At 44.9% G+C, this 26,157-nt stretch overlaps 1 pseudogene; it reads right to left on the reverse strand.

Moving 5' to 3' along the window:
* The window catches only part of LOC142446060 (NADH dehydrogenase [ubiquinone] 1 beta subcomplex subunit 10 pseudogene), a 111,247-nt pseudogene extending 91,861 nt beyond the window's left edge, over nt 1-19,386 (reverse strand).
* Nucleotides 19,387-26,157: the final 6,771 nt, after the last annotated feature.

A 26,157-nucleotide genomic window follows, 5' to 3' on the forward strand; every position in this document is an offset into this window, starting at 1 on the left:
TTATTGTCCTTCTGTAACAATGGCCTCAAACACACCCTGACAGGGATGGCTTGGGAGGATAATGAAGTGGATGGGGTCAGTCTATCTCATGTGCACAGACAGAAAAGGGAACGGCACTAGAGCTCTTTGCCAAGTTCCCAGAGCAGAGTAAGAAAGCAACCACCGCCACCACAGAGCCCAGCTGCCACTCCAGGTCACAGTGACTCGCGGCTGTCACAGGAGCTCTCTGGGGTAATTTTTTTTTAAATCACATTTTCATATAATGAAATGGACGCTCAGAGCAGTTCTATGACTTTCCCAGGGCCACAAGACTGATACATGGCAGAACCAGAATTCACACTCAGTTCTGCTTGGTACCACCACTTTCCCGATTACTCTGCATAGCTTCTCAGACAGAGGTCCAAGTGGGCGTGGAGAAATGGGGATGCTCCAGTCCAGTGATTCCCAGCAGGAAAGGCAGCAGTGGATCTGAGCAGGCCTAAGAGAATGGCCAGGAGCACTGGTGGAACCAAGGTAAAGCACTCGGCTGCTAATGGCAAGGCAGGTGTTCTGAGCCCACCTCGTGATTCCAAGGGACAAAGATCTGGTGACCTGTTCCTACGGTAGTCTGGAAAAGCCTGTGGAGAGGGGTCTGCTCTAATCAGTCACACTGGGTCCCTGTGAGTTAAAATAGACTCCATGGCACCTAACAACAGAAACCGAGGCATGTTGGAACTCCGACAAGCCAAGAAGCCATTCTAGGCTGAAGAATAGTGCGGGGAGAGACCCAGAAGTGAAAAGAAAAGCATCCCCCAGCAGAGCTTTGGTGGGCAGGGCGATCGCCCTTCTGTAGGGAGGGCCCACCGAGGGCCCACCCAGGAGGGCCCACCCGGGAGGGTGCCCATACCACCCACCCAAAGGCCAATCCTGACCCCTTTGTTGCCACGTCGCGTCAGTGCTGGCAACCTTCGGAGCAATGGACTTCCTGGCACCTAACGACAGCAAGGCTCTTCACCTGACAGCCCCCACAAATCGCTGCAGTTGTTGTCAACTGCCCCTCCATGCCCCATGCTGGACCTATTATCGGGGCAGGTTTAGAATGATATAAAATATTACCTACCTATATTCAGTAACAAGTCGCAAATGGTTTGTTGTTACATAAAGTCATCATCATTATTAGGCATAGTAATAAACATGGATCATCCTTGTCACAGGGCTTAATTTTCCTAACAGTCCTGCAATTTAATAAAGAAAATGGAGCTTCGAGAAGAGGGTGGTGGCAGTGGCATGACGTGGCACTTGACACCAACGAGCCTGTGCTCCATACGTCACCTACTGCTGCTCTCTGTAGCCATGATGGCACATTCTGCTTCTTGGATACAGTTCCTCCTGTTCATCTCCCCCAGAAATCCTGCAGAGAATCACTAATGCACATTCTGAGCACATCAAGAATGTCTGCTTCGGGAAAGCACCCTGGGCCTCCCGAGTTCCTCCTAGCATGAGACACCTGTGCGGGAGCAAAGAATATCTGCTTTGTGCTCATCGCACGGGAGCAGTGAAGATGGACTACAAAGGCTCCCAGCTCCGAGAGGCTGTCCCAGTGATTCAGAGCAATGGCTGCCAAGACATATGGCAAGCTGGGAACAAGGCAGCTTGGCCGGGGCAAGTGTCCCAGTCACTCTAGATAAATAATCAGAGAACAAGGGCTGAGGAATAGTAAGCAGATGTCCATAGGCACTTCCGTTCATGAAGCAGCTGGGCCTAATGAAGAACCCACGTGCATGGAATTGGGAGGTGGGCAATTATCCTGACTACTAATGCCCCCTGTGTGATTCTGGGCACAGCATTGACCTACCAGGTCTCAGGCTCCCCAGCTGTCCAGTGAACAAGCAAGACTTGCCCAATCAACCTCGCATACATGACTGGTCATTTTTCAAAGGACCCTTTTCAATGCTTAGCTATTCCAGGAAGTATCTTTTGATGATCCAAGGCCAACATGCTCTCTCATCTCAAAACTTGTAAGAATCTTCTGCAAATAAGCATAATACACGATGAGTGTATAACATTAGGAAAATTTAGAAAAGGGTTTTTAAAAATCAAAATTATTCATAACCTCATTTTTAAATACATATTTTTAACATTTCGTTCTCTTTCATACTATACACACACAGTCAAGCTATCTCTTTAAAAACATCTTTCCTTTTCATTTATTACTAGAATTTCATATCATTATAGATGTCTTTGTAAGCATCATTTCACAGTCTATTGCTCTTTTGTGCGTAAAATGTCCACCACTCGCTGTCCGTTGGTTTTACTTTGACGGCTTTCATGTTGGTGAGATTCAGGAAGCTATGCCCTCAGTATGCCTAGTACCATGATGGGAAGGTGTCAGGAGAGTTCCCAAACTAAGCCCTGACAATCTACCTCTGGCAAAGCAAAACAAAAAGAAAAAAAATCATATGGATAACAGCCGAACGTTGTCTGATACGGTGCCAGAAGATCGGCCCCCGAGTTGGAAGACACTCAAAATATAACCGGGCCAGAACTGCCTCTGTAAGTAGAGTCAGTTTAGGGAAGCAAAGCTGTTGGACCAAAGAGTGAAGGAGATGATGAAGAGCCAAACAGAAGAATTCCAAGAGGCGGTCAGGAAGACAAAGTAAAGTGTTAATACAACATGCAAAGATGACCTGAGGTTAAAACACCAAAAGGATTTGACATTTCTCATGCTGAAGAAACTGAAAAGGAACATTCAACCCTCCGCCTGTAATCTGGGCAAAATATTGAACTATGCAGCCAGCATTAAAAGAAGATGGCGTACACACCCCAGAACGAATTGGTTAACATTTAATGGCACCACAAAGCAGCACGCGATCAAGCGCCAATGGTGCTAAGGGAAGAAGTCTGAGTTACACTGATGACACTGGTGCCAGGCAGGAGTTTCAGATGTGAGTGCCAGTTGAAACATTTCAACAACTAGGTGCAACTGGGAAAGTGTCGAGAAATTCGGAGATGGCAACCTGGCCAACCCCCGGGAAGGATCCATATTTGTTGTTCACACCAAAGACAAGCAATCTTCCAAAGCCAATTACCATAGCCGAGCCTGCAAAGTCAATGTTCGACACCTGACCGTTTGTAAATATCGAGTGGCGTCTTAAAAGCTCATGAGCGGTCATCATAGATGCAGCTATTGAACTCTTGCTGTCCAGAGGAAATAAAGGGCGAAAAATATTGAATGTGCATGGAAATATTTAGTCCGATAATCTAATGGACCACATGATCATCAGTCTCTACAGCTGTGAGAACAGAATTAGATGGTGCTTGGCTATAACTAGCAGATGCCCTAAAAGGGATCATTTGAGAAAATCCAGGATAGGGTGAGAGAAAATGTAGACCAAAACTTAAAATAGTTTAAAAAAATTTAAAGCCAGGCTCACTAGTTGACTTGGGATTAATGAAACCCCAAAGACCTTTTGTATTTTGGGGTCTGGAAGCCTCCACGGTTCAATTGTTAGCCAGGTAATAGACAAGTCTACAAAGAGAATGACACTAGAAAGGTACGCACATCTTAGCGAGGCAAGCACCTGAGATAAAAGCGGCAGCATTTATCCAAGCACAAAGTTCAGAAGGGGTAAGAAAGGAGGAAGGGAAATGGGAAAAAGAGGGAAGAAGTGGGATAAGTGAGTTACGATCTGGGGATGGCAATCAATAAAATGAAAAGGAGGGGGTATAAATTGTTGAATGGAAAGCTGTTTTACTCAGTAAACTTTCATCCAATTCACAATAAAAATGTTTTTAAAATAAATCAATTTAAAAGTGATAAAATAGCAGCCGAAATTATTAAACAAAATCACTGAAATCACACACAAGTACAAGCTTGCAGAAAATAATTCAATGAAGATCATTTTAAAAATTGCAGCAGCACATGCACAGATAAATTTCAGCTGACCTCAGAAGAGGGTATGGAATGAGTGGTAACATTATTGATCTCAGTTGGCTTTGACTGAAATGAAAGAACCTCAGGAAGATATTTACCTATGTTCTATAGACTATGCAAAAGCATTCAACTGTGTGGGTCAGACCAAACAATGATTCGTCTTGTAAAGAAAGAGAGTTCCTGAGTACGTATGAGAAGGCTGTCCATAGGCCGAGAGGCTCTCCTTGTAGAGCAGAGTAAAGGTACACTGCGTGGTTCAACATCAGGTAAGTGCGCATCAGGGTTGCGTCTTTTCTCCTACTTATCCAATGTGTATGTGAGCAAATCATACTGGAAGCTCGACTGTATGAAAGATAACGCACCATCAGGATTAGAAAAAGGTTCAACAACCTGCAATATGCAGGTGGCACCATCTCACTGGATAAAAGTGAACAGAACAAGAAGTTTGATGAAGCTCAAAGCCGACAGCTTTCAGTAGGGATTGCATTTTAACAAAGAGAAAACAAAAACCCTCACAACTCAGTTAAGAAGCAACACCAGGATAAGTGGAGCAAAGACTTTGATACTTGGAACCAGAATCAATGCCCAAGAAAGCAGCAGTCAAGAAATAACGACACATTGTACTGGAACATCTGCTGCAAAAGACTTCTTGATGGTGTTAAAAAGCGAGGCTATCACTTTAAGGACTAAGGAGTGTCTGACTCAACTCACAGTCTGTTTAGTCAACTCGGATGCAAGTGAATCAGGAAGGCTGTAGACGAATTGGTCTCTTTGATTTCAGGGCTGGTGAAGAGCATTGAAAGAACAATGGACAACCAAAACAAAAAACAAGCCTGTCTTGAAGCAAGTTCAGCTAGCATAGACTGTTCCTTAGAAGTAAGGATGATGTGACTTAGTCGCACAGGCTTTGGACGTACTATCAGAGGAAATAGTCCCCCGTGAAGGACTTCACGCCTAGTAAAGCAGAGGATCAGCCCAAATAAAAGACCTTCAATGAGATGGATTATTGACACAATGAGCTCAAACATCGCAGTGATTGTGAGGATGTCACAGAATTGGGCCGTTTTGTTCTGTGCACATAGAGTCACTATGAATCACAATGATGTTCATGGCACCTAACAACAGTAGCAACATGCACTGGTTCATCTGTTTACCTGGCTTTTACTGCTAAAGGTTTAAAGTGTTTCCAATGTCTCAACATTCTAAATTGTACAAATACAACAAAATCAGGCCCCCTTGTCTCTGGCCTGTGCTGCAACTGTGCAATATGTCCTTGTCACTTTCCTTCTCTGTCCCTCTGTCCTGTGTCTGGGTCTGATTTTTCCTTGCAGACTCCGGTTCTTCAAAACCTCTTGGGCAGCACTCACACATCAGAGTATAGCAGGCTTGATGGCTTCTGAGCCTTCCTCCCCAATGGACAGCAGGTTCCTTGAGAGATTCTCTGAACCATCAGATCTCATTACAGGTTACAATAGTCCTTTTCTTTTCCTGGGTTAATGAGCCTTGCTTGCCCCCCACTTCCTGTTGGAAGCATCCGTTACACTTGTGCATATTCCCTTTCCTCTGCCTCTTATCTCTCTGGCTATAGAAGAGATGGGGAACTGTCCACAGCTCAAGTCCTGACTTAGGGCTCTCTAGGGTGGAGCTGCCTGCCCTCTGCATGTCCCTGCTTCTCAGGATACGGGGCTACAAGGTAATCCTGGCAAAAGCAGGTTTCACCTATGGGGCTGCTTTCAATGCCAGCAGAGCATGAAGGCCCAAAATGCAGGTCTCTTCCTCCATCTAACCTCACCATCCACAACGATGATGCCTGGGTCCCATGTAGCCCCTGCACAACACACATCTGAAGAGTCCAGGTCATTAGGAGAAGGAGGAGAACTCCTGGTACCCCAGCTATGGAACACTCACAAAGTTGCTTTGGGCAGGCAAAGGCTGCCCTCATGGTCTTTCTGTCCTCGTCTAGAACTAGGATTATCCTATGAATAATTTCTAAAACCCACAAAACTGACTTTCTCTTTGCCTATCACTTCCCAAATAGGTCTGGAGTTTGCGGGCTATGCTGGGAGGCACATATGTGGAAAGCACTCTGTGATCAAACTCCATTAGGGCAACATTGACAACTAAATAGGCTTGATACCCGTAAGACTTCTTAGAGCCTTTAATATACAAATGTGTGTCATGAAGGTCATACAAGGTCAATGGGTGTGAACCTACCAGCTGCTCCACTGGGGAAAGATGAGGCTGTCTACTCCCATAAAGACTGATGGTATCAGAAACCTAAGGAAGCAGTTCTACCCCATCCCATAGGATAATTATGAGTCAACACCGACTAAATGGCAGTGAGTTCAAGGGTTGAGCTGTGTAGCAAGTCTTCAAGAATAGGTTAAAGAAGGTGTTGGCAAGCCCATCAACCATCCTGCTGGTTGAAACTTCTGCAATTCCATCCCAGAGCAAGGAGACTGAATAGGTGTAAAACAAACAAGCAAAACTGGTGGATGCAATGAAGGGTCAAATTAGAATAAAATTCAAGTGTCCGGTCTAACTTTAAAAAGAGGCAGAAACTGAGCCAAGGGATCTTGGCAACCAATTGACTGGGGGAAACTCTCAGTGGGAGGAGAATGAAAGGAGAGTGGTGGGCAAAGGCAGGAGACAAGCAGGGGGTTGTCTGGAGCCTGGCTTCAGAGAAGTGTGGCAGTGCTAACAACCTCACAAAGTAGATCATGACGGAGGAAAGGGGGTGGGCCTATCATACTCTGTCCCCACCAGAGTTGGGCTTTGGCAGACTGCCTCAGGGGTAGAACCCCTGGGTCAGGGTGGTTTCCTTTCAGCTTAGAGCAATTCTCTAGAAAGTGGGGAGCTGTGAACCAAGGATAGTTAACCCTCACCGAGGTTGGGGAGATGCCCGCCCTGGTGATGAGGATCTTGTTAGGGCACCGAGAGCATCCACTATCATGACCTGAAGGATAAGTTCAGTCTTCAGGGAAGAACCAATGGGTGCTGAGTACTTCACAATGAGCCACAGTCAGATAAAACTAAATCATTCAAAAGGTGTCTCTACAGTCTTTAAAGTAAAGCAGGCATGTATTAACTACTGTCAGCGTAAGAAGCCTTCTAGGGCGTATAGGGTGACCAAGTATAATTCTTGCCCTTGACGAGCTTAAGAACTACTTAGATCAGTGATTAAATAATAATGGGAGATTGGATAATAATGGAAGATTCTTAATATGTCAAAATAACTAAGCAGTAGTCAATCAATTCACTAAAATTAGAATAAGAAAAGAAAAAACTTCCAAAAGCTGAAAGAGAAGAAAAATGAGTTGGCAAAATCAGGGAAGGCTTCCGAAAGAATCCCCATATGCCACAGCTGGAAGGGCTCTTCAAGGCCAGCCGTCCAAAGATCCAACAATCAGATAAGAGCCTTCTCCTTCGGTCATGCAGGGGCCACCCCTGAAGTCATGCAACTCTCCTCATGATGGAGAGTGCTGTGATACTCCCTCGACCAAGCGGGAGTGGGAATCCCATGGAAACCAGCCATCCCTCGGTTGGGTACATGTCCTCCAGAAGTCAGGGTCAGAGCATGGACACATACATAGGCACCCATATTCATTGAAGCCCAGCTCACTACAGCAAGGAGATGGAAACAACCCAAATGCCCACCAGTGGGAGAATGGATAAAGAGACTTTGATACTTATACTGTGCACCACTAAAAAGCAATGACAACCACGAGATGGCAGTGAGGACATCTCAGGATCCTGGCAGCAACCAGGGTCCATCAAAAGGAAAGGAAAGACAGAGAGAGGTGGGGAGTCTCCCAGGATCCTCCTTAGGAGAAGGCCACGCCCACAAGGAGGCTCTGCCAGGCTGTGACCTAATTGGCAGGTTGAATACTTTTATATATCTTCAAGTTGACGTGAAATTATGTAACTACCACAGAGCACCCCTTGTCAACTTAACATCTTTACATAACTCTTTAGCCATGCGTAATTTTTAAACAAAACACTAATAAAATCACAATTGTGCCTAACAGGATAAAACAAAAATGCATGCAACTGAAAATGTGCCCGCCTCATTTAAGCATGGTATTCTATATGTGAACAACACAAAAATATTCTAAACCTAACAATTGCAGTTATGTGAATACCTTCACCATAATCCAATAATCCTGTCTACATATTCCCCCACCCATGAAAGTTTGTAAGCCAGCAACTTCATGCCTTTACACCTCACCCCAAACCCCCAATTTGGGGTATCCAATTTCTGTCCTGCCCATTTGTATCACCCCAGTGCTGTGAGGAAACAAACATGTTCTTGATATGAAGAATGTTTATTCCAGCTGTAACCTTGTGAGTCTGCTTTCATAAGCAAAGTCAAATCAGGACAGGCCATCCAGATAGTCAGCAACAGTATGCACCAATTCACAGGCTCAGAAATCGTACCTTCATCTGGTTGGGTTCTGGTAAACTCAACGTGGGCTACCTTGTTTAGTCTCACTAGGGTGCCCATTGGTCACCTTGCCTTTTGGCCATGGGCCCCTTCACAAATTCTCAACAACCTTAGGTCCCTTGAGCTAGGTCATGCCATAGGCTCTGGATCCACACAACTCTTTTAACTTCAGACCAGCCGACCTGTTCTCATCTCTCCTCTAGTCCCTGTGAACAAGGTCCAGGGGTAGCAGTGGCAAGACTCAACCCATCTCTTCATTGCTGAATTTCTCCCACTTCCACTCAACAAGTGGATCCAGGTGGTCACCTAGTGAGCCTTTCAGGCTTCCCATGGGCTCCCTTTAATTTTAATTCCTAGAGAGGAGAATTTCTTCATGGCTACAAATTTCTCCAGCGTCAGGAACAATCAATTCACTAGTTGAAAATTCAAAAAGCCAAATGGCTCTCTTTTTTTTTTTTCTGCCATAAGTTCTCTAGGCAAGTCTTCAAATACAAATGTTCTCAACACTCAGGTTTTGGGTTGGGCCTTACCTTTGCTTAGCTTTCTTTGCAGGCATTTCCTATTAACCTATTTTTTAAAAATCATTTTATTGGGGGCTCATACAATTCTTATCACAATCCATACATACATCCGTTGTGTCAAGAACATATGTACATTTGTCGCCATCATCATTCTCAAAACATTTGCCTTCTACTTGAGCCCTTAATATCTGCTGCTCATTTTCCCCCTCCCTTCCCACTCCCCCCTACCTCATGAACCTCATCATTAATAAATTATTATTATTTTGTCATATGTTACACTGTCCAATGTCTCACCCCACCTTCTTCTCTGCTGTCCCTCCCCCAGGGAGGAGGCTATACTCCCCAGGGAGTAGATTCTTTTTTTCCCAGCTGAATTGTTTTTTTTTTAAAACATTTTATTAGGGGCTCATGCAACTCTTATCACAATCCATACATATACATACATCAATTGTATAAAGCACATCAGTACATTCTTTGCCCTAATCATTTTCAAAGCATTTGCTCTCCACTTAAGCCCTTTGCATCAGGTCCTCTTTCCCCCCCTCCCTCCTCGCTCCCCCCTCCCTCATGAGCCTTTGATAATTTATAGATTATTATTTTGTCATATCTTGCCCTATCCGGCGTTTCCCTTCACCATCTTCTCTGTTGTCTGTCCCCCAGGGAGGAGGTCACATGTAGATCCTTGTAATCAGTTCCCCCTTTCCAAACCACTCAACCTCTACTCTCCCAGTATCGCCCCTCACCCCCTGGTCCTGAAGGTATCATCCACCCTGGATTCCCTGTGCCTCCAGCTCCTATATGCACCAGTGTACAACCTCTGCTCAATCCAGACTTGCAAGGTAGAATTCAAATCATGGTAGTTGAGGGGGAGGAAGCATCCAGGATCTGGGGGAAAGCTGTACTCTTCATCGGTGCTACATCACACCCTGACTGACTCATCTCCTCCCCTAGACCCCTCTGTGAGGGGGTCTCCAGGGGCTGACAAATGGGCTTTAGGTCTCCACTCTGCACTTCCCCTTTCATTCACTATGGTAAGATTTTTTTTTGATGATGCCTTATCCCTGATCCCTTTGGCACCTCGTGATCGCACAGGCTGGGCTTTGTTCCATGTGGGCTTTGTTGCTTCTGAGCAAGATGGCTGCTTGTTCACCTTCAAGCCTTTAAGACCCCAGACACTATCTCTTTTGATAGCCTGGCACCATCAGCTTTCTTCGCCACATTTGCTTATGCATCCGTTTGTCCTCAGCAATCGTATCATGGAGGTGTGCAGCCAATGATATGATTTTTTTGTTCTTTGATGCCTGATAACTGATCCCTTTGGGACCACGTGATCACACAGGCTGGTGTGTTCTTCCATGTGAGCTTTGTTGCTTCTGAGCTAGATGGCCGCTTGTTTATCTTCAAGCCTTTAAAATCCCAGACACTATCTCTTTTGATAGCCAGGCACCATCAGCTTTCTTCACCACATTTACTTGTTCACCTGCTTTGGCTTCAGCAGTTGTGTCAGGAAGATGAGCATCATAGAGTGCCAATTTAATAGAAGAAAGTATTCATGCATTGAGGGAGTGCTTGAGTAGAGGCCCAAGGTCCTTCCGCCACCTTAATACTAAACTTATAAATATAGACACATTGATCTATTTCCCCATCCTCATATATATATATTTGCATGTGCATGTCTTTGTCTAGACCTCTATAAATTCCATTTGCCTCCTAACTCTTTCCTCTATTTCCCTTGACTTTCCTCCTGCCCCACTATCATGCTCCGTCCCCACCTGGGTTACAGCTATACCTCTTCTTTACGTAACCTTACCCTTGATCATTCCCTACCAGGCCTGCCACTGCCCCCCACCACCAATTTGGATTCCATGTTGTTCCCTTGTCCCTGGGTTTGTTAACACCACTTCCTTACCCCCCACCTTCCCCTATCCCAAGTCCCCCCGGAACTGTTGGTCCCATTGTTTTTCCTCCAGTTAGTTCATCCAGCCTGTCTTATTTAGACAGACCTGTGGAGATAATAACATGCACAAAAACAAGACAGAGGAAAATAAAGAAACCGTACACAGAGAGGACTACATGGCTGGCCCCACTATGAGACATGATACCCCTGAATGACCAGTGGCGCTACAGGGGACAGCACCAAAGACACAGTGTGGGAATTGCACCTGACCTGATCCCACCACACCGAGGCAAAGCACTGGGGGAGTGCAGCAGAACAACAAGGGAATGGAGCAGCAAGGTCCCCAAGGAATGCTGAAAGTGGACTTTGGGGCCAGGGCGTGGTGCCCCAACAGACTGGACTGGAAAACACTCCTAAAGGTCAACAAACAATCCTTGAACTAACTACAAGCTTTTCTTAATGTGTTTTGTTTTGTTCTTTGTCAGTGGTTTGTTGTTGCTGTTTTGTTGTCTGGTTGTATACGGTTGCTTTGTTTTCCTATTAACCTATTTAACAGGTCCAATTTAATGTCTGATGACAGTGGGCTTACAAAATATTCATACTTCCCAATAATCAGTTCGATCACACATTATATCAATAATGATAAGTAAGGGGGGAAGCAGTAAAATTATAGTACAGCCAGAGCCTAAACTCATTCTTAAAAGAATTCAATTCAGTCCTTTCTTATCTAAACTATCCCGATAATTCATATGCAATATGTCCTTGGGCCTCAGGATGCATAAAGTCAGGGCCAGACTTTTGGTCAGCCATTTGACTATGCAACATGGCCTCAGAGAACTTCAAGGAGTGTCTTTATCCCTGAGATCAAAATTTAAATTTATCTCATTCATTTTCACTACCTCAGACAGGAATAACCAAAGACAATGTCTAGAAATCCAAATCTTCACTTCCCATGTCCTTTCCAGAAAACAATCCAGTAAACAGTGTGGCCCTAGCTGACTTCCAGTTAGCCAAAGAAGAAAAACTGTCATAAGGTAGATGTCAGACCTCCGGCCTCCATCTTCATGATTTGTTTCTCTAGTACCTCACTCTCAAGGTACCATATTGTGTTAGCCCAGGTTGGCTACAGAAACGAATCCAGTGACATTCATTATGTGTAAGAAAGAGCTTTATATCAAGACATAATTATATATCAAGAAAATATCCAAGTCCAGTCCAAATTAAGTCCATGTCTGATACTAGTCCATAAGTCCCTCATAAGACTCACGTAGCCACATGCAGTGATGCAGAATGCAGGACTATCACAGGCTGGTGGGTGCAAGGCCATGTGGATCCAAGGGCAGTGGGTTCATCTCCAGGGCTCCGGCAGCAATCAGGACAGCCAACAGGAAGGCAAAGGCCCTGAGAGACAGGAAGTTTCCCAGGGTCCTCCTTAGGAGAAGGCCATGCCAACAAGGGGGCCCTGTCAGGCTGTGATCTGACTGACAGGTTGACTACGACCCCCCCACACTTTTATGTATCTTCAAGTTGACATGAAATTATGTAATTAACACAGGGTCTGAATTTCTTCATCTATAAGATATGGGAATGACTTTACCACACCATAGTACTATTGTGAGGATGGTAATGATTAATATACATGAAGTATTGAGAATAACAATGGGGATCTATAGCCCGGCTGTAAGAACCCCATCCCATTCTGCCCACCATTGTTGACTTGATTGTGACCCTTGGAAGTCTGTGTGTCACAGAATAGAACTTGCCCATGGGTTTCCTGGCTGGGCCGTCCTTACAGAAGGGGACGCACCAACCCTGCCTCTTGTGACACCGCTCAGTGCACTCAAGCTACCAACGTTTGGGTTAGTCTGTGGGCACAAACGGCATGTGTCACCCACAGACCTGGGCTGAACTATTGTTGAGTTAGCTGCCCTCAGGGCAATTCTGACTCCGCAGTATAATATAATTGACACATAAGAAGCAACATGTTAGCAGACAGCTGTCCGCATACATATCTTGTTATACACATGGACACCTGAGGTTGCTGCCAGGCAATGTGGGAATCCTCAACTGCTCTAGAGTCCCATGATCATCCACATAGCTTCCAGCAGCATTGCCTGACAAGGTTGCTATATTGGTGGAGAGAAGGCCAGACTGCCTGGCAGAAAACTGGGCTCAAGTTACAGCCTCGTCAATTGTAAGCTGGTTGCACGCTGCCAACTCACTCACTCTCCTAAGTTTGAGCTTCCCCACTGACCTTGCATAAGCACTGTGGGCCGGAAGGGAGTTTCTGGGTATATGCAGCTGTTTTTATGTGCTATGATGTCAGCTCATCTTATCGAGACCCCACGTGTCAGAGTTTCCCCATAATGTTTCCTATAATCTTTACAGAAACAGATGGGCTTCCTCCCATGGAGTCAGTGGGAGGGTTCGAAACACCAACCTTTTGTTTAGCAGTGACTGTATACTTAACCCCTGTGCCACCAAGGTGCCTCAGTGGGCTTATGAAAAGGTTCAAACCCACAATGACTCCCTCCTTTTCTAATTCAATCCCAAACCATGCCTGCACGAAGGGTGCTGAGGGTACCAAGCCCGTCATAGTCTGAGCTGAGCATGCGTGTAGTGGGAACGGCAGCCCCTCCGGAGGGACCCATAACGAATGGCCTGGCACAGGTGATAGATCCTTAACAGGGTGAAGAGAGTACACCTGTGTGTGGCTGGGGTGTGAGGTGAGCGCATCATGGAGCACGGTGCCCAGGACTGAGCAAGGTAAGGATGCCATCTACATGAGTGGGTAGTGGTGGCCTGGGACTGAGTGTCCTTTTCAGAGTCCCTCTGTCTTTCCCTCACCTACTAATGGACAACACACTGTTGGGCAGGTATGGCCCAAGACCCAAGAGCCAGTTACCGAAAAATACCAAACCCACTGCCATCTAGTCGATGCTGACCCTAAGTGACTCTGTAGGACCGGGTAGAATTGCCCATGCGTGTCTGAGACTGCAACTCTATACGGGAGTAGAAAGCGCCATCTTTCTCTTGAGAGGCAGCTGGTGGTTTTGAATTGCTGATCTTGCAGTTACAGCCTCCTATAATGAAGAGAAAAGGGTAGGGAACAAGGGAGTGGTGACTCAGACTCCCCAATCTGGTGTCCACATTTGATAGCTCATGTAGGGCTGTAGATGATTGACTTGCAGTCACCAAAGCCTTCAGACACATCTCTTTGGGATTTCAAGAGTTGGAACCTGCCCAACCCCTGAGGGTCGTCTAGGGATAGGCAAGGTTAAGGCAAAGTAATACATCTGGCCCCAGTGACGTTCGCACGCTCTGTCACAGTGTAAACATCTTGGGCAGATCTGTAATCGTGCCAGAAGGTGCTGAGACTGAGAGAAAGCCAGTGAGGTTCGCTCAAAATGACTCTGGCAACACAAGCACAAATTTGCTTGACATAATTGATTTGTGGATTGTTATGATATCTGTAAGGGTCCCCAATAATATTATTTAAATTGAAAAAAAAACAAACCCGGTGAGATTCTCTGGGCCAGGTTTGCTTAGCATCTGTGGTATATTCAACTTCAAGTGCTAGAAAAATTTCCCAAGATCCTTCTTGCTTGACAATGATGTTCAAGCTCTAATTGTAAGTTCCCCATACCACCATTTCCCCAAAGGATGTGGTTCTCTAGTGGGCAAAAGCTGGAAGGCTCACCATTTACCACCAACCCTCCAAGGAGTCTCTGAGTGGAGCAAACAATTAATGCAACTGGATACGACCTGAGAAATTGGAGGTTCAAGCCCACCCAGCGGGGCCTCAGAAGAACAACCTGGTGATTTAATTTGAAAAAATCAGTTGTTGAACATTCCAAGAAGCACGCATCAGGTGTAACACTGATGTGACATGGGGTCCCCATGGGTGGAGTCAGCACTCTCGGACCGTGCTTGCCTCACCTCACTAATGTAATCACTAGTGTCTAAATCCCTGTCCTTCCTCATGGAAGTGATACTTCTCTCCCCAGGAAGCAAGACACTGGGGAGAGAAGCCTTGGCTAGGCCATGGGGATTCCAGCGGGTGTAGGTGTGTGGGCACCTCCCACCTCTCAGAAACAGTGCCCTGTGACATGCGGGCTGCTGAGGTTGCTGAGCAGATTTATTCATGGCAGCTGGGGAATATGAGAGTGGGCAAGGATTTGGGCATTAGAACAGGGCTGAAACCTTTGCGATTGGAGATAGGGTAAGGCTAGGAAGGTTGCCTGGCCTTCCTGACTGCCTGACCCAGGCCTTGTTTATGCAGTTGGACTAAGGTGCCCAGGGCCCTTAATCAGACAGTCTCAGAGAGCACACCAGAGGCAGCCACTACATTCTGGTAGCTTAGTGATGCTTACTTAGCATCGACTGTAGAGTAAACTCACAGGATGTGTCTTTAAAATCCAGCACCCAGGCCACATCAGACCAATGACATCAAAATCTCTGGGGCAAGAACTTAGGTGTGAAATGTTTTCTAACTTCACATGTGCGTCCAATGTACAGCTAAGGACGACTACCATGACATCAGCATCCTGCTCACAATTAGCTTCTCAAGTAAACAAAGACTCAGAGCAGGGAGGTCGCAAGGTTCTTTGTGCCCTGTAAATATTATCAATCCTCATGTTCACCTTATAATAGATATATAAAGGGCTGTATTTTTTGTTTTCTTTTAATCATTTTATTGGGGGCTCATATAAGTCTTATCACAATCCATACATACATCAATGGTATAAAGCACATTTTTACATTCATTGCCCTCATCATTCTCAAAACATTTGATCTCCACTTAAGCCCTTGGCATCAGCTCCTCATTTTCCTCCCTCCCTCCCTGCTCCCTCCTCTCTCATGAACCCTTGCTAATTCATAAGTTATTATTTTGTCATATCTTGCCCTGTCCGATGTCTCCCTTCACCCACTTTTCTGTTGTCCATCCCCCAGGGAGGAGGTTATATGTAGCTCCTTGAAATCAGTTCCCCCTTTCTGCCCCACCCTCCCTCCACCCTCCCAGTAAAGGACTTTATTAGCCTCACGTCTGCCATGGAGCTCAGAGAAATGAAGCAACAAGGTCATTGCCGACATTTGATAAACCACTGTGCCACTGGGGATAGTTGATCTCCAACAAGCAATTGGGACCACATAGGGAGCACCCTGATGGAGTCTTGTAGTACGGTCACATACGTGCTGACTGCGAGGCCCTCAAGCCCAGCAGCCACTCTGCAAGAGAAAGATGAGACTCTATTCCCTGAAGACTTAGAGCCTCAGAAACCCTCGAGAGCGCCACTGTGAGTTGGAGCTGACTCAATGGCCGTAGCTGGGTTCAATGGGGACAACTGTAGCTACTCTATTATGGGACGTTACAGGTTGATGAAGCCCTCCAACACTGTACTTGTAAAAATGACCCAGTTTTCAAAGACAACTTTTCCTTAATGTTAATGGGCCAAACCAGTGTATTGTGGGCTTTAACCCAATCACTTCTAAGTAGTATTTTATAACGAGAGTCCGATAGCCACATAGTGGAGAGACAGGTGTCATGGCAGGACCTGCTAGGAACAAAGAAGTGCTGAAGATCTGCCAGCAGGCCCAGAGCCCAGGAGAGGAGGCCACGGAAGAGATCAACATGGCAGCCCCATGACTTGAGTGTCCAGCCTCCAGAACCGTGCAAAAATAAATCTCCGCTCTTCAAAGCCCCCTGTCAGTGATATTTTGTGACTGTGTCACTAGGAAACTAAGACAAGAGTATCAGGATCTTAACACAGCTCCCATTTCAGCAGCAAAAGCGTTTTTCTGCCCCTGAGTCCTGCTTCATAAAAGCCAGGGTTTTTTTCTGCATGAGCACAGTACACTTGCTTAGGTAACGTTGACCACTAAGCTCAGCTTTCTGTGTAGGCGGAGGAGGAGGCCTGACCCCTGTGATTTCCGAGGCACTGGCACGGTGGCTAAAGACCTTCAGCATCCTCCTTCCTCTTTGCTGGGCTCCAACTATTGACCCTGCAGCGAATACTCAGCGCATAACACATTACGCCACCAAAGCGCCTCCTTACAGCTCAGACCACTCACTCTCAAATTTGACCACACACTAGGGAGCTTGTAACACTCTTCCAATTAAACCAGGATGCCTGGGATTGGTGGTCAGGCACCAATAATTTCTTAAGATCCCCAGGTGATTCCAAGATGCAGCAAAGCCCAAGGACTGCTAAATTAAGCACTTTTCTCTCATCAGACCCCTTATAGTGAATCGTGCAGTGCCCCCATTGTGGAGAGAGGGTTTACCTTCTTACTTTCTGCCACCTTTCCCTGCCTGGCACCTCAGCCCCCAGCCTGTCATTGTCCCCTGGCCAGGGAATCACACAGCACAGAGCTTCTCCCTCACCGCCGAGCTGGAGCCAGTCCTAAAAACACTTACTGAGCTGGCTTCCACCCCACTAACTTCTGCATCAGTATTTTTCTGGAGTTCAAAACTACAGCAAGCATTACAGATCATTGGCTCTCCATAGGGGAAAAAAAAAATTTAAAAAACCTTCCCAGAGCACTGGGCCGCAGTCCCTAGAGCAGGGGTTCTCAAACTTTTTAAACAGGGGGCCAGTTCACTGTCCCTCAGACCCATTGGAGGGCCGAACTATAATTTTTTTTAAAAACTATGAACAAATTCCTATGCACACTGCACATATCTTATTTTGAAGTAAAAAACAAACGGGGCAAAAACACCAGGCAGGTTGGATAAATGTCCTCGGCGGGCCACATGTGGCCCACGGGCCATAGTTTGAGAACGCCTGCCCTAGAGGTTCTGACTCAGGTCTGGGGTGGGTGCTGAGCATTTTCATTTCTAACTGTTTCCAGGAGAGACTGATGTCAGGGAGGGGTGCTACCCTTTGAAAACCATTCTTCATGAAGAAAGGAACAGAAATGGTTCACAAAACATTAACCAGACAGAACCACCAAAATGCCCATACACCGATGAATGGATAACATAATAGCGAAGTATGGAGCACCACACACAAGAGCATATCGCTCAGCTGTGGGAGAAATAAAGTCCTGCTGCGTGCCCAACACGGAGGAGCCTTGAAAACACCAAGCTGAGCCAAGTAAATCAGTCCCAGAGGATAAATACTGTATGATTTCATTCATTATTAAATAAACAAATAAACCAAAAATGGCTGCTGGTTCCTCGGCGTGTCGGGGAGAGGGATGAGAATGATATAGAGATCATTTTGAGCAAGGACAGTGTTACGGGTCCACAGCACGGAAAATGCAATCAATATCATGGAATCGGAAAGATTAAGACACCATATTGGTGAATATTTTGATGGATGTAGTTTCACCACACGCAAAAATAAGACGTTAACAAGACAGCAATCTGCTCCTTCAAAAGCAGAACCTCCCTGCCGTGGAGTCGATCCCAGTGCACGGCCGCCCAGTAGGACATGGTAGAGTCTTCCCTGTGGGTTTAGGAGATGGTAGCTCTTTACAGGAGTAGAAAGCCTCATCTTTCTCCCATGAAGAGGCTGGTGGTATCAATCTGCTGACTTTGCAGTTAGCAGCCCAACCCGTCACCCAATATGCGCCAGGGCTCCTCGTTGCTTTCCTTTGAAGAAAGACAGGAAAAAGAGAGGTCTCTCAATGGGTCTGGGTGAATTGACTCTGGGCTGTGACCTAACACAGGAAGGCTTACACAGTTACAAATTTGAGGGAATGAATTCTAGGCCCCCTTTGTTTTAAAAAAAAAAAAGTCCTAGTGGGGGAGTGGTTAAGCCTTCAGCTGCTGACCAAAGGCTCAGTGGTCTGCTCCTTCGGAGCGAGATGTGGCAGTTGCGTCTATGAAGAGTTACAACCTTGGAAACCTGTGGGCAGTTCTACTCTGCCCTATGGGGCCGAACGGCTAATGGTTTGTCCACAGAAAACCCCGGAATAAATTGCATCTTCTAAGGAAAGGGCTTGTGTTGTAAGAGAACGGTTCTGTAATTTCTTCTCTGAAGGCAGAGTCTCACTTGTATGATTAGCTTTGTTTCCTGTCACGCGGAGAGGTAGCAATGAAATAGTGCTCAGAAAAATTACATTCCTAGCTGTTTCAGAGCGGGCCTGGCTCATGAAGCATGCACATGACTGCTGCTTCATAAAAGTTTGATAAATGAGATGCAAAATATATGGCTACTTCCTCTGAACCATGTAGGGGCCTGAGTCCAAGGGTCATTTTAGATCATGAAAAACACAACTCGTGAGTCTGATTAAAGAATTCATTAATGTGCAAGGTGGTTGAGAAATCACAAACAAGCATTTGTGCCTGGGGGTGTCTGAGGAGTCAACTCAGCTGAACGCATGAGTAGACAAGTTCTCGAGGCAGCCAGCTCCCAGCCCGTGCTCTTCCCCCGTCACCTCCGGGAATGACCTTGAGCAATGCCAACCCCCCTCTGCCTCCTTGTCCCCAGCTGGGGCGGGGCAGGGTGGGGTGGGGGACAGGGATTTTCATACTTGCCCCGTTGATTCCTAGGCATTGGCTCTGGAACTGAGGGTTGCCCCCAAAAGCCACTGTCTTGGGTGTGAGCCATAGGGAGCCTGCAGCCTCAGAGGGCACCTCGGGAAGTTTGATGTCAATGGACATGATGCCCAAGCAGATGTCCACTTTCTGAGCTCAGTGGCAACGGCAATATTAGGAGAAAGCAGTTTCCCCTTGAATAAGCACTTCAATCCCCTATAACGATAAAAATGGCAAAAACGCATGTGTGTGTCTGAACCTGTGTGTGTTTGAGAGCGAGAGAGAGCGTGTGTATAGAGATGTGCATGTAAGTATGTGTGAGTTGTGCTAATGATTGTGTAAGGGTGTAGATGCTGGGTGGGTGGATGTGTGTGAGGTTATATGTATGAGACTATGGGTATTTGAATGGGTGTGTGAGTGTGCACAACTGTGTGTAAGCGGTTTTGTGTGAATGTGTGCGCATGAGTGTATGAATGTGAGCGTGCATGTCTGGCCATAGGTAAGTGTGGTTACATATGTAAGTGCACACATGAAATGCAGGGACCTGTGGTGTCTACGTGTGAGTGCACGGGAGTAACGTTTTCGCCGGCTTTGTGCACAAGAGAGTGTGTGCATGTGTGGACGCGCGCGGACGTGAGGCGGGCTGTTTGGGAGGTGTCCGGCTTGTGCCCCTTTCATCAGCACCTTGCCACCTGCTGCGCCACTGCCTCAGAAGTCTTTGCTGCACGTTATCTCCCTGGCACTCTCCTCATACTAGCCCCAAGCGGCCGCTGAAGAACAGGCTGAGTGCAGGTGTGTGCGGAGCAGTTTGTAACCACCTGGAACAGCAAGTTGTTTTCAGCAGAGGACCGCCGCCTTCCTCAGCAGCACTACACCTAGCCTGTCTGTGCTCTGCTAGCAAAGAGCACGTTCTGCAGAGAGGTCGGTAACTGTGTTCCACAGCTAAGAGACCCTGCCAGCCGTAAGAAAGCAGCGCCAAGTTCACAGTTAGAAAAGGGGGCCAATTAGTTCCATTCCACACACAACTGGATTGTTAATACTTAACCAGAGTCAGCGTTCATTTAAAATTGCATATATTTTTTATGAAAACTTGACTACATTTGACCTGAGTCCATTCCATATTGAGCTATCTCACACAGGTGCTTTCAACAAGATGAGCCAAAGACACGCACATAGAAACATCCAGTACTCTCCTTACATCTGAGCAAATGTCTGTGGATGCTGCCCAAGTCCTCAGCCCTGCCTGGATTTCAACATCCCTCCCAGGAAGAAGAATTCAGCAGTCAGGGGCTGAGAAAGAGTAGATACTCAAAAGCTATGTATTTGATAAAGTAAGAGCACATGAATGAATGGATGGATGAATCAATCAATCAATTAACTAAATAATGTCAATGAAGACAAGGGAGGAGCCGCATTCTGATTTACAAAACAACTTCACATGACAAGGAATTCTGCCCAGTGGTCTTTTTCATCTTTAAACCCACACACTCCTGAGAAAGTGCACATTTTCAGAAGAGAATTTCAAATAGCAGAGTGATGATTTTCCAACAACGCTGTTTTGGAGTATTCTATTTTCAGACTGAAATGCCTTGGCTGTATCTGGTGGGACGATGGTGGGTTCTATCTTTACGGTGACTGTTCTGATCACCCGGGAAGATGTAGAAAACATTGTGAACCATGGATTCAACTCAATTTGATTGAGCAACAAGCCTGTGCTGCAGGTTCAAAACTTACAGCACTTGCTAGAAAGAGCAGATCTGCTCCTAGGGGGGGAACTCCTCAGGTCCAGATGGAGAACTAAAACTCTCCTTTACACACAATTTTTGACAACTGACAGATCTGTACATAAAGTCTCACTGTTTCCATATACAGAGTGGATTGCTAGAGAGAGATATAGTGATGCCAAGATGATATGCTATCAGGTGTAAGGAAGACTGAAAAATCCTACAACTCACTGCCATGAGCTGATTCTGTCTCGTAGCAACCCTGTAAGACAGAGTAGAGGTGCCCTGTGGCTTTCTGAGACCGTAACCTTTATAGGACTGAAAAAGCCTTATTTTTCTCCCACGGAGTGGCTGGTAGCTTCAAATTGCTTTAAGTTTACCAGGTCAACACATAACCCACAATGCCACCAAGAAAGGAAGAATAAATCTATATCATTGATTATATAGATTTTTAAAAAATCTTTTTTAAGGGCAAGTCCACCACCCTCAAAGTGATTTCAGTTCATGGTGACCCTGTGTATGTCAGAGAACTGTGAACCATATGGTTGTAATTCACAGGAACCAAGTCAACTCCATCGGAAGAAACAGCTAAAGGGAAGCTCAAGGTCATCAGTCAGAACATGGTTAGGAGCCAGGGCAGAACAGATCATCAATTGCTCACATATTAGTTCAAACTAAGGGTAGAGAAAATTAAAATAGGTCTAAGAAAGCCAAGAACAACACTGAGTGTATCTACCTGAAGTCTGAAGGCACCTCGAGCACAGACTTTACAGATTGAACACTAAAGACCGAAGACCACACAAGCTGTGGAATGACATCAAGGACATTACTCATGAAAAAAAAGCACAAGAAAGAAAGACCAAAAAACCCAAAACAAACTATATGTCAGAAGAAACTCTGACACTTACTCTTGAATGTTGAGGAGCTAAAACAAATGGGGAGAGAAAAAGAGCTAAACATATTTCGAAGAGTTGCTTGAAAAGACAAAGCATTATAATGAAATGTGCAAAGATATGGAGCTACAAAACTATTAGCATTTCTCAAGCTGAACGAACTTGAAAAAAAATCAAGTCTTGAGTTGTAATGTGGAAGGATTCTATGGACAAAACATTGAATGACGCAAGAAGTAGCAAAAGAAGATGAAAGGAAGCCACTGGACCAAAGTATTGGTCAACATTCAATCATTTCAAGGGGTACTACATGCTCAACAGCCCCTGGTACTGAAGGAAGGAAGTACAAGGTGCACTGAAGGCATTACCAAAAACAAAACAACAAACAAACCCCAAGGTTCCAGGGATACTGACTGAAATGTTTCAAAAAGTTGATACAACACTGGAAGCTCTCATTAATCTGTCAAGCAATTTGGAAAGCAGCTACCTGGTCAACTGAGCAGAAAGTATCCATTTTTGTATGCATTCCAAAGAAAGGTAACTCAGTAGAATCTGGAAATTATCAAACAATTCCTTTCATATCACATGAAAGTAAGATTTTGTTGAATTCAAAACATTTGCAGTAGTACATAAATTCAAGCTGGATTCAGAAGAGGGTGTGGAACTAGGGATACCATTGCTGATGCCAGATGGATCTGTGCTAAAACAGAGAATCCCAGAAAGATGTTTACTTGTGTTTTTCTTACTAGGTAAAGACATTTGCACTGTGTGGATTATAACAAATTATGAACAGCAAATAGAAGAATGGGAATTCCAGAACACTTCGTTGGGCCTGTCCGTGCAGAATCTGGACATAGACCAGTTGTTCCACCAGAACAAGAAGCTACGTCATGGTTTAAAATGAGCAGAGGTGTGTGGCGGGCTTGCCTGTCCTCTCGCCATAGGTACTCAGTCTGTATGCTGAACAAATAATCTGAGAAGCTAGACTATATGAAGAACTCAGCATCTGGAACAACCTTCAATATATAGATGCCACAAACCTGTTTGCTGGCAGCACAGAGCACCTGAAGCACTTATTGATGACGTTCAAAGACTGCAGCCTTCAGTATGGATTGCAACTGCAGCAAGGAAAACAAAATCTCCACAACTGCACCAATAGACAGCATCATGATCAATGGAGAAAAGATCGCACTTGTCGAAGATTTCCTTTACTTGGATTCACACCAATGCTCACGGAAGCAGTAGTCAAGAAATAAAACAATGTTGTACATTGAACACATCTACCACAAAAACACTGTTTAACTTGTTAAAGAGCAAAAAAAAGATTCAATAAAGAAATATGTCACTGAATTATGTAGAAAATATATTATAAAAGTAGAGTCAGCCAATTAACTAATATAAAATGTACATTATTGCTTCCATTTATAATCTCAAGCAACTTTTTAAAAATGTGTGCTTTAATGGTATTTCTTCTTTTGCTCCTCAACAAGTACTGACTTTGCACACACACAAAAAAAAGCAATTGTGAGAGGATAGTGCAGGTCACTCGATGGCACCTACCGACAGCAACCACAGGTATGAGTGACCTGTAGTGGCCATTTTGAATCAGACAGCACAGTATCTACTATGCAGGGCCTGCCAATTGATTTTTTTTTAATGTCATATTTGGCATCAAAGGGAACATTTTAAGACATCTCCTAAAGTACAACGATGTCAGTGGTACATTAATATCTATATGCCTAAAAGAAAGCACATGGAAGACTAATACTATTCAGATTAATGCATCAACAGCTAATGCAAAAGATAAAGAAATTGAAGATTTCTACCAATTTCTGCAGTCTGAAAATTGATCAAACATACAATTAAGATACAGTGATAATTACTTGATTGAAATGACTATGGAAACTGGAAATAAAGAAGGATCAGTAGTTACACAAGGTGGTTTTCAAATGATAGACTTTTGCAAGATCGATGACTTATTTATTAGGAATACATTCTTACAACAACTGAAGTGGTAGCTACTCACATGGGCACCATTGGATGACAGATGCGAGGATCATATGAACTATAAAGAGATCAGATATAAATAAAGTGTTCAAAAGAGCAATGGCATCACTTAAGCACCAAGGGGCTCCTGGACCAGGTCGTCGTCCTGGCAACAGTCTCATATGCATATGAAAGCTGGACATGGAATAAGGGAAATCAGAGAAGAACTGATGCATTTGAATTTTGGTTTTAGGGAAGAATACTGATGCACCAAGGACTGCCAGAAGAACAAGCCATTCTGTCTAGGAGGAAATGTAGCCAGAATAGCGAGATATAAATACGGAAGAGTGGAAAGAATTGATGCCTTTGAATTGTAGTGTTGGGTGAAAATATTAAATAATCTATCATGGACTGTCAGATCAATGAAGAAATCTATTTTTAGAAGAAGTACAACCAGAATGTTCCTAGAAATGTTCCTAGAAATGAGTCAGAATCAACTTGAAGGAACCTGACAACAACACTCTTACAGCCAGGAACTCTGACTTGTTGGTTAGACCCCTCGGCTGCAAACCGAAAGATGGATGTTCCAAACCCACTAGCTCAGGGAACTGTAGGGCAGCCTGCTTCTGTGAAGGTGTAGAGCCTGGGAAACCCTGTGGAGCGTCCCGCTCCGTCCTATAGGGTGGCTGTAAGGATTGGCTGAATGAGAGTGGGTGTGGGATTTTTGTTGTTTCAGACAGGCCTTTGTTCCAAGGTGCCATTGGGTGGACTCAAACCACCACCCTTTTGGTTAGTAAAAACTCAGTGTCTTGGAGTCTATGCCAACTCATAGCAACCCCATAGGTCTAGATAGGACTGTCCTTGTGAATTTCTAACACTGCAGTTCTTCAGGGTGCAGAAAGCCTGGTCACTCCCACGGAGGGGCTGGCGGTTGCAAGCTGCTGAGCTTGCAGTTAGCAGCCCAATGTGTAACCACTATGGGGCAAGCCTCCCTCAGGGCCTATTCAGGACCTATTCAAGTGGCCTAGTTGTTACACCTTGTAATCACAAGGTCAGCGGCTTGAAGTCACCAGATGCTCTGAGAGTGAAAGACAGGACTTTCTACTCCCATAAAGAGTTACAGTTTGGGCAACCTACAGGTGCAGTGCTCTGTTCAACAGGGGTGCTATGGTCAGAATTGATTCAAAGCTAGCCTACACTGCCAACAGGGCTATATAGAAGTAATGTTTTTCTCTCTCTGCTCCCCGAAAAGACCTTCATTTTCCTCATATTTATCATTAGTAGTTGTCTCATAAATGTGAATACTACTTGTATTAACTGTTCTTCATTGTGGGTATATGTTATTTTTCTATCGCTGACACCACTGTTGTTTAGAATTTATCTTGAAGTCTTCTTCTTGACGATGAATGTGACACCATTCCACTTCAATCTGTCATTTCCAGAATAGTAGACCATATGACTGCTCAATTAAAAATGACCAATGCTAGTGCATCGCAGCTCACGGGTGCCCAGGTTATCTTCATTGGTATCTCATTCTATTTCCAACAACCTCCAATTTTCCTAAAGCCATACTAGTACTTTCCATGTTACGATTTTAATGGATGTTTCCAGCTATTGCTTCTCGTCTTGAGACATACCACCGCAGCAAATGGTGGTATTGAAAGTTTTCTTCTGTCTACATCATTTAGATTGAGCTGCTCCACTGTAAGGCGGCAGCTCTTCTACAGCCGTATTCTGAATGCCTTTCACTCTGAGGGGCTCATTTCCTTCTTTGTCTGTCTTGGTCTGGAAGCTCCACTGAAATCTGTCACCATGGTATCTTCAATAACAGTGACATCAATTTCAGCAACTTATAAGCCACCACAGTAGGACAAACTGGCAAATGAGTTATGAGCAATAGATTAAAATATATCAATACGTTTAAACCCATGAATTCAGAAAAATAAAGCCACTTAGTCATCATTGGAAGGTACAAATGAATGAACTAATTATCCTAAAAACTGGTAAAATAGGGAACGTGTCAAGCATTTATCTTGCTTTTCCCAGATGAACAATGCCTCAGAATAACTATAGAGTTCATAAAGAGATGTGGCTAATCATCAAAGGCATGAAAAAATCAATAAATCAACACATTCTTCCTCCAATGAATTTATAGATCTAGGCAATGAGCATCGATGGCTGCGGCTGATACAAGAAGAGAGGCAACCTAAAGCTGCCTGCCTCCTGATGAATGTCACAGCACCATTTCAAAGTGGCTTTTCAAAGAAATCCCTCACCGAAATCAGGGCAAGCCTCTG

The sequence above is a fragment of the Tenrec ecaudatus genome, chromosome 4 (genome assembly GCF_050624435.1).
Source record: "Tenrec ecaudatus isolate mTenEca1 chromosome 4, mTenEca1.hap1, whole genome shotgun sequence".
NCBI classification, from domain to species: Eukaryota; Metazoa; Chordata; class Mammalia; order Afrosoricida; family Tenrecidae; genus Tenrec; species Tenrec ecaudatus.